The following is a 10,131-nucleotide window of genomic DNA, read 5'->3' as shown; positions in this document are numbered from 1 at the left end:
CAGCTCACTGCAACCTCTGTCTCCTAGATTCAAGTGATTCTCCCACCTCAGCCTCCTGAGCAGCTGGGACTGCAGACATGTACCACCACACCGGCTGATTTTTTTTTTTTTTTTTTTTTTTGAGACAGAGTCTCGCTCTGTCGCCCAGGCTGGAGTGCAATGGCGCCATCTCAGCTCATTGCAAGCTCTGCCTCCCGGGTTCATGCCATTCTCCTGTCTCAGCCTCCCCAGTAACTGGGACTACAGGCGCCTGCCACGACGCCCCGCTAATTTTTTGTATTTTTAGTAGAGATGGGGTTTCACCATGTTAGCCAGGATGATCTCATCTCTTGACCTTGTGATCCGCCCACCTCGGCCTCCCAAAGGGCTGGGATTACAGGTGTGAGCCACCACGCCCAGCCCAATTTTTGTATTTTTGGTAAGAGATGGGGTTTCACCATGTTGGCCAGGCTGGTCTCAGACTCCTGACCTCAAGTGATCCAACCGCCTCGGCCTCCCAAAGTGCTAGGATTACAGGCATCAGCCACCACTCCTGGCCTCAAACGTTTAAGCACTTTCAAGTTTACACTCCGTGAAGTTGGCACTCACTTGATATTCCGGTGAAGTTGAGGGGTATGGGCTTTTTCCAATCCAAGCGTCTTTATTGTATCTTTTTCCCAGTATGGATGTCCTTTTGTACTTTGGGTTTGTTTTTGTCTGTGTTTTGAAACAGAGTCTTTCTCTGTTGCCCAGGCTGGAGTGCAGTGGTGCCATCATAGCCCACTGCAGCCTCAAGCAGTCCTCCCGCCTCAGCCTCCCGAGTAGCTGGGACAACGAGCATGTGCCACCATGCCCAGCTAATTTTTTTTTTGTAGAGATGGGGGTCTCACTATGTTGCCCAGGTGGATCGCAGACTCTTGGCCTTAAGCAATCCACCCACCTTGGCCTCCCAACATGCTGGGATAACAGGCATGAGCCACCATGCCCAGTGAAGCAAAGCACTTCGTATGCTCTCCCTGCTCCAGAGACCGAGGCCACTTCCCAAAAAGATATGAGGCCATGGACAGGCAGTGAGCTGGCAATCTGTGCTTAGCTTTGTTTCCTGGAATTGGCAAGGGGAGTCACTACTCTCAATTGGACATCGAACTTCCAAATGGTGAAAAAGGAGGGTTGTGTATATATCATGGGTGTGTGTGTGTGTGTGTAAGAGAGAGAGAGAGATTGAGTTTGGCAGCCAGACACAGTGACTGACACCTGTAATCCCAGCACTTCGTGAGGCTAAGGCAGGTGGATCACTTGAGGTCAGAAATTTGAGAACAGCCTGGCCAGCATGGTGAAACCCCATCCACATTAAAAATACAAAAATTAGCCAGGCATAGTGATGCACGCCTGTAATCCCAGCTACTTGGAAGGCTGAGCAGGAGAATCGCTTGAACCCAGGAGGCAGAGGTTGCAGTGAGCCGAGATCACACCACTGCACTCCAGCCTGGGCAACAGAGCAAGACTCCATCTCAAAAAAGAAAAAAAGAAAAAAGAAAATAAAAGAAAGACTTTGGGAAGCTACAGAGAGAGGATACCAGAGTTATTTCACCCTGGGCTGTAGTCATCCTTGTTGAAATCTGACTTCGTTCATTCCATGGAATTTGGGGAAGGGGGTGTATTTGGAATAAATGTGTCTGGGATAGCTGCATTCAGCATTGCACACCCCCAACTAGGGAAATGGATCACTTTCTCAGGACAGCTTGACCAGCTGCCTGCTTGGGGTCAGAAGTAAAGACTAACCCGGACCTCCACAAGAAATCCCGTCCCCTGGATACAAACAGGGGGAGGGCGGTGGCAGCACCTGGCTTCTTATTACATGCAGATGTCAGCTGGCCACGTGAAGCCCCATTTCACCACCTTCAGAGGCCATCTGCCAAGCGCATCTATTCTAGATCCTACAGCTGTGCTCACACGCACTGAGTGGGTGTGAAGAGCTGGGCGTCCAGGACTTTCCAGCCCAACCCCGCAGGGTCTTTCTTCTTGGCCCCAGTCTCTGGCTTCTGTTGATGTGGCTGCGAGGACAAGCTCTGTCTCCCCGCATTCAGGACTGTCACGCCATCCACGTGCAGTGTGAGGTCAGCCTTTCCTGGGTGGTTGAAGAATCAGTGTGCGAGTTGACATTATTATATTATATTATAGCATATGAAATTGTATTAATTGAATTTCAATAAAGACTGTGTGGCTCAGGCTGGAGTGCGGTGGCTCTTCACAGCTGTCATCCCACTGCTGCTCCATGTCTGACCGGGGCCGGTTCACCTCTCCTTAGGCAACATGGTGGTCCCCTGCTCCTAGGAGGTCACCAATTAATGCCAAACTCCTGGGATCGAGCGATCCCCTCACCTCAACCTCCCAAGGAGCTGGGACTACAGGCATGAGCCACCACACCCAGCGCAGTTGACATTTCTTGTGTGCACCCAGAAATGTCATCCTGGTGACCAAGGAGAGAATATGATGCCCCTGTTTATAAGAGCCCAGTGCCCACGCTATAATGGGGTTATCAAGTGTCTATCAGTGCTCGGACAAAAAGTCTTCCACGAGAAGTAGTGAGGCTCAGCCAGGCACAGTGGCTCGGGTCTATAATCCCAGCACTTTGGGAAGCAGAGGAGGGAGGATTACTGGAGGCCAGGAGTTCGAGACTAGCCTGGGCAACACAGTGAGACCCAGCCCCCCCCACCCTCCACACACATAAAATTAAAAAATTAGCCTAGCATGTTTGCAAGTGCCTGTGGTCCCAGCTACTCAGAAGGCTGAGTCGGGAAGATTGCATGAGCCCAGGAGGTCAAGGCTGCAGTGAGCTATAATAACATCACTGCACTGCAGCCTGGGCAACACAGCAAGACCCTGCCCATAAAAAAAAAAAATTAAAACATTAATAATAAAAAAAAAGATCACTGGGCAGCTTAAAACTCAGGTTATCTCTGTAGCCAGTGCTGCAAGGCATTGACCATTAGCACTGACCAGTGTCTTCAAGAAGCTTCCATCAGAGGCTGCAAAATGGTACCCACAGGCCAAGCCCGGCTATAGATTGCCTTGATTGGCCCATGAAGAGTTTGAAAATAATTGTAACTAACTGCCAATATTCAAACATTTGGAGATTTCCTGTGGAAAAAACAATCTGCATTTTCCTGTCCTCTGGCCACGCGGAGACCACATTCGGACCTAGTAAGTGCCCAGGAGCTGGGCTACAAATGCAGCTACCCCTTTAGAGTTGGCCTCGATGCCCACAGGCCTCTCTCCCAGGGGCTGGGTCTCCTTAGGCCTGTGGACACCTCACCAGCCCTGCTGGAAAAGTGCAATTCCCAGAGTGCATTCTGACCAGGAAGGACTCCTCCGAACTCCTGAGGAAGGCATGGGCCTCTGGCCTGAGGCTCACTGCAGCTGTCCCAACCCTGCCACCATCTCCGGGCTGTGGTTTTGTTTTGTTTTGTTTTGTTTTTTGTTTTGTTTTAGAGACATAGTTACACTCTGTGATCCACGCTGGAGTGCAGTGGTGCAATCATAGCTCACTGCAGCCTTGAACTCCTGGCCTCAAGTGATCCTCCCGCCTCAGCCTCCTGAGTAGCTGGGACTATAGGTGCCCACCACCACATCTGGTTCATTTTTAAATTTTTTTATAGAGATGTTGCCCAGGCTGGTCTCGAACTCCTGACCTCGAGCAATCCTCCTGCTTCAGCCTCCCAAAGTGTTGGAATTACAGGCTTGTGTCACCCCACCTGGCTAATTTTTATTTGCCTATTTATTTATTTATTTTTGAGACAGGGTCTCATTCTGTCACCTGGGCTGGAGCACAGTGGCACGATCATAGTTCACTGCAGCCTCAAACTCCTGGCCTCGAACGACCCTCCCACTTCAGCCTCCTGAGTAGCTGGGATTACAAGTTCATGCCTCAACACCTGGCTCATTTTTAAGTTATTTGTAGAGATGGGATCTTGCCATTGTTCCCAGGGTGGTCTTGAACTCCTGGCCTTCAGCGATCCTCCTGCCTTGGCCTCCTAAAGTGTTGGGATTACTGGTGTGAGCCGTTGCACCAGACCCCGGTGTGTGTCTATGAGGGACTTCCCCACACATGACCTCACCCAACCCTCAGAGAAACCATCCAGAGATAGAAGGGACAAGGTCATTACCTGCGGAGGGAGAGCCCTTGGGCCAGGTAAATGGTGCAAGGTATGGGCTGAAGCTTCCCGTGGGAGGAAAGGGACATAGGTCATGGGACAAGGTGATGTGGCCTGGACACGGTGGGGCACTTTCTGATCCTGGGTGAAAGTAAGGACATAGGAAGGATGGGAGCGTGGAGTAATAGCAGAGTGGGTGAGAGAAGAAAGTGGAGGCCCGGCCTGAAGACGGAGGGGCACAATGGTGGCAGGTGATGGGCAGTGGAGCTGCCAGCCTGGCCCAGCCGGGACTCAGAGCCGTGGCAGCGGCGCCCCCTGGTGGCCGTGAGGGCGCCTGCTTCCCCTTCCCTGGTAATTTGATGGCACCATCATGGCAGAAATGATTCAAAGCTGAGCAGGTGCCAGGCACCGTTCAATGTGCACAATACATGGGTGTTTCACTTTTAACTTGTTTATTTAAAAGATTATTTTAAAAAATTAACAGGCAATTTCCTTGGGTCTTGAAATCATAATTTCTTTTTATTTTTTTCTTTTTTGTTTTCTGAGACAGAGTCTCATTCTGTCGCCCAGGCTAGAAGGCAGTGGCGCAATCACAGCTCACTGCAGCCTCGACCTCCCGCCTCCCAGGCTCAAGCAGTCCTCCCACCTCAGCCTCCCGAGTAGGTTGGACTACAGGTGCACACCACCACGCCCATCCAATTTATATATATATATATATATTTTTTTTTTTTTTTTTTGTAGTAACAAGATCTCACTGTGTTGCCCTGGCTGTTCTTGAACTCCTGCGCTCAAGTGATCCTCCCGCCTCGGCCTCCCAAAGTTCTGGGATTACAGATGTGAGCCGCCACGCCCAACCTGCATGGATGTTTCTACAAAATCTTAAGTATCTCTCACAACAACCCTGTGATTGCCACTGTTATCACTATCCCTTTTCACAGCCAAGGAGACCCAGGTGCTGGGAACTGAGGACAGTGATATATCCTATGCCAGTGCTATACTGGGATTTGAGCAACCCAGGCCCAGCCCAACCCACTTCAAAAACAAAAGTAGGCCGGGCGCAGTGGCTTATGCCTATAATCCCAATGCTTTGGGAGGCTGAACCAGGTGGATCACCTGAGGTGAGGAGTTTGAGACCAGCCTGGCCAATATGGTGAAACCCTGTCTCTACTAAAAATACAAGAATGAGCCAAGCATGGTGGTGGGCGCCTGTAGCCCCAGCTACTCGGGAGGCTGAGGCATGAGAATTGCTTGAACCTGGGAGACGGAGGTTGCAGTGAGCTGAGATCACGCCACTGCACTCCAGCCTGGGTGACAGAGCAAGACTTTATCTCAAAAAAAAAAAAGTAGATCCAGCAATTTCACTTCTGGGTAGACACACTGAAGAATTGAAAGCAGGGATTCCAGCTGGTATTTGCGGGAATTTTTTTTAACCTTTTTTTTGTTTGTTTTTGAGATAGGGTCTCACTGTGTCCCCCAGGCTGGAGTGCAGTGGCTAGATCATAGCTCACTGCAGCCTCAACCTCCCAGGCTAAAGCAATCCTCTTGCCTCAGCCTCTCAAGTAGCTGGGACTACAGGCATTCCCCACTATGCCCAGCTAAGTTTTTTATTTTTTGTAGAGATAGGGTCTTGCTATGTTGCCCAGGCTGGTCTCAAATTCCTAGCTTCCAGCAATCCTCCCACCTCGGCCTCCCAAAGTGCTGGGATTACAGGCATGAACCACTGTACCCGTCCTTAACAGATATTTGTACACCCATGTTCATAGCAGCATTATTCACAATAGCCAAGAGGTGGAAGCTATCCAGGAGTCCACCTACCAATGAATAGATAAACAAAATGTGGTCTATCCACACAATGAAATATTATGCAGCCCTAAAAAGGAAATAAATGCTGACACTTGCTGCTGCATGAATGAACCTTGAGGACATCATGCTCAGTGAAATCAGTCACAGCTGGGTGCAGTGGCTCACACCTGTAATCCCAGCACTTTGGGAGGCTGAGGTAGGAGGATCACTTGAGCCCAAGAATTCAAGACCAGCCTGAGAAATAAAGTGAGACCTCGTCTCTACCAAAAAATTTAAAAGCCAAGTGTGGTGGTGTATTCCTGTAGTCCCAGCTACTAGAGAGGCAGAGGTGGGACGACTGCTTGAGCCGGGGAGACGGAGGTTGCAGTGAGCAGAGATCATGCCACTGCACTCCAGCCTGGGGGACAAAGCAAACCCTGTCTCAAACAAAAAAACAAAAAAAAAAAAAAAAAAGAAGAAGAAAAGAAAGTAAGGAAAGGAAGGGAGGGAGGGAGGGGAGGAAATAAGTCAGTCACAAAGAGGCAAATATGGCCGGTGTGGTGGCTCACACCGTAATCCCAGCAATTTGGGAGGTCGAGGCAAGTGCTGGTGTTACAGGCGTGAGCCACCATGCCCAGCCCGGTTGCACAATATTTTTGACGTAGTAAATGCCACTGAATTGTACCCTCAAAAATAGCTAAAATGGCAAATTTCATGTTATACATATTTTACCACAATTAAAAAAAAAATAAAAGCAAGTGTAGGATCCCCTCCCAGCCGGGGCTCTGGCCCTGCGCTGGCCCCACGGTGGAGGAAGGTGGACACGCACGCATTAAGGTGGACACGCACTGACCAGGATTTCGAGCATGTGGTTTTCCCTTCCGTAGCCCTGGCCCTCAACCTTCTGTGACAATCTGCTTTCCTCTCTCATGTGATTTGACTTTCCCAGACCGGAACATTTGCTTTCCGTTCACTTTACTGAACAACTCCTGGACATCCAGGCTCTCTCTGTCCTCCCTCTCTCTTTCCTGAAGCTTCCTCGGCACACAGCACACCTAGGCAAGCCTGGGTGGGTACAGGAGTGGCTCACCCCATCCCTGGAACAGGCTCAGGGACTTTCGGGCATAAAGGCCTCCTCCCTGGCTTGATGGTCAACCTGTGCCCGGTGTCACACCCATCAAATGACTTTGTATTTCCCAGCTTCTCTTCCATCCCCACTCTCTTGGGAGAGGTCAGGCCCTTCCAGCCCAGAGTGAGGGTCAGCGTAGACCTGGAATTTGATGAATACTCTAAGCTTGGAGAAAAAAATTATTAAAAAGTCCCCCAAGGGGCCGGGCACGGTGGCTCAAGCCTGTAATCCCAGCACTTTGGGAGGCCGAGACGGGCGGATCACGAGGTCAGGAGATCGAGACCATCCTGGCTAACATGGTGAAACCCCGTCTCTACTAAAATACAAAAAATTAGCCGGGCGAGGTGGCGGGCGCCTGTAGTCCCAGCTACTCGGGAGGCTGAGGCAGGAGAATGGCGTAAACCCGGGAGGCGGAGCTTGCAGTGAGCTGAGATCCCGCCACTGCACTCCAGCCTGGGCGGCAGAGCCAGACTCCGTCTCAAAAAAAAAAAAAAAAAAAAAGTCCCCCAAGGGCAGCAGGAAATCGGGCTCTGGCCCCAGATGCATTTGTAACGAAAGGGATCAGACTCTTCGCAGCTCCTGTTAAAATCAGCCGCCGCGTCCATGGGTTGATCCAAGAATTCTCTGCAAAGTCTGTAAAATCCCATCCTTGGTCTTGCTTGCTTTAATGACAGTCTGTCACATTTTTGTCCTAATGTGTTCCTTCTCAGCCTGATTTTTTAACAAACTGGCAACTTTGAAATGTAAAACAGTGAAATCTAGAATTTTCTCCCAGAGAAAAGTTTTCCAGAGAGAACTTCACCACCCCCCCGCCACCCTCCACACACACACACATACGCCCATCAGTTGAGAACCATATGCTAAGAGCAACTATGTTTACTTTACAAAAGAATAATGTCTTGGCTGGGCACGGTGGTTCATGCCTGTAATCCCAGCACTTTGGGAGGCCGAGACAGGCAGATCACTTGAGCTCAGGAGTTCGAGACCAGCCTGGGCAACATGGGGAAATCCCGTCTCTACAAAAAAAATTAACCAGATGTGGTGGTACGTGCCTGCAGTCCCAGCTACTCGGGAGGCTGAGGTGCGAGGATTGCTTGAGCCTGGGAAGTGGAGGTTGCAGTGAGCCAAATTGTGCCACAGCACTCCAGCCTGGGAGACAGAGTGAGATGCTGCCTCAGTAATAATAATAACAACAACAACATCTTGAAATATCCATTTCTGCCTCTTTCTTCCCACTGGAGACAAAAGGGTAAACCAGCTTGCAATTTTTTTTTTTTCCTATTCCTCACTCCTGGCGGTAGCCAGGCCACTGGGTTCTGAGCTCCTTGTCTCCAGGTAGTTAAGATGAACATGCCAGAGTCAGCTTGCTTCAAGTCTCAGCTCTACATTTGCTAACTTTGGGTAAATCATTCAAGCCTCAGTTTCCCCATCTGTAAAACAAGATTATCAATGTGACTACATCCTACATGGAGTAGACAGCAGACTACAAGGGTGTCTCGAGACCAGCAGAGGCAACATAGTCTTGCTCTGTCACCCAGGCTGGAGTGCAGTGGTGCGATTATAGCTCACTGCAGCCTCGAACTTCTGGGCTCCAGCGATCCTCCTGCCTTAGCCTCCCAAGTAGCTGGGACTATGGGCGCACGCTATCATGCCCCACTAACTTTGTAACTTTTTCGCAGAGATGGGGTCTCTCTGTGTTACCCAGGCTGGTCTCAAACTCCTTGCCTCCAGCATTCCTCCTGTCCTACCTCCCAAAGCAGTGGGATTACAGGAGTGAGCCGCTGTGCCTGGTTAATTTTTAAATTTGTGGCAGAGACAGGTGTCGCACAATGTTGCCCAGGCTGAGTCTATATTTTCATATGGTCATTATTCCCCATGCTGAACTTAGAGGCAAATCTTATTATTATGGTTGTAGTTGAGAAAACCTGGGATCAGCAATATAACAAGGTTCATCTGAGGTCAGCCAGTTTATAGCACACCTGAGTTGGGACTGGATTTACCCCCGCCCCATCCCCGCAAATCTCCTGTTGTGTACAAGGTGCTGCCTACATAATGCAAAATATCCACAGTAAATTACAGTGAGGTGAGGCTGGAGCTGTAGTCTGCATGACAAAGCAGTCTTTACACACACACACACACACACACACACACGCACTGCAGTAATCACCACGTACCGTATTCCCCTGCGACAGAGAGTTAGTTGGCTTTTAGGTTGAAAATAAGCTTGATTCTTTCAGAGAATATTCTTGATTCTTTCAGAGAATATTCTTGATTCTCTGAAACAAGAAACATTGTCAGACTGCTTTGCCAAAAAGAGATTCAGACAATTTATTTTTTATTTTATTTTATTTTATTTTAAGACAAGGTCTTGCTCTGTTGCCCAGGCTGAATGCAGCAATGCAATCATGGCTCACTGCAGCCTCGACCTCCTGGGCTCAAGTGATCCTCCTGCCTTAGACTCCCAAGTAGCTGGGACCACAGGCATGCACCACCACACTTGGCTTATTTTTTATTTTTTGAGGAGATAGAACCTCACTATGTTGCCCGGGCTGGTCTCGAACTATTGGGCTGAAGCAATGTTCCCATCTTAACCTCCCAAAGTGCTGGGATTACTGGGATTATAGGTGTGAGCCATAGCACCCGGCCTCAGACACATATGATGAAATCTCCAAACTGCTTCTCTATAAAGGACAGATGGTGACTCAAGAACGTGAGCCTGGCCGGGTGTGGTGGCTCACACCTCTAATCCTCAGCACTTTGGGAGGCTGGGGAGGGGGGGTCACTTGAGGTCAGGAGTTCGAGACCAGCCTGACCAACATGGTAAAACCCCATCTCTACTAAAAATACAAAAATTAGCCAGGTGTGGTGGTGTGCACCTGCAATCTTAGCTACTCGGGAGGCTGAGGCAGGAGAATTGCTTGAACCTGGGGGGCGGAGCTTGCAGTGAGCTGAGATCGTGCCATTGCACTCCAGCCTGGGCGACAGCATAAAACTCTGTCTTAGAAAATAAAAAGAAAATAAAAGAAAAAAAAGAACGTGAGTTCAAGGAACCTGACCCTCACGCCATCTTGTTTCCACCTCGGATGT

This window comes from Trachypithecus francoisi, unplaced genomic scaffold, assembly GCF_009764315.1.
Source record: "Trachypithecus francoisi isolate TF-2019V2 unplaced genomic scaffold, Tfra_2.0 Lachesis_group4, whole genome shotgun sequence".
Taxonomy (NCBI): domain Eukaryota; kingdom Metazoa; phylum Chordata; class Mammalia; order Primates; family Cercopithecidae; genus Trachypithecus; species Trachypithecus francoisi.
This window is presented reverse-complemented; position numbering follows the sequence as displayed.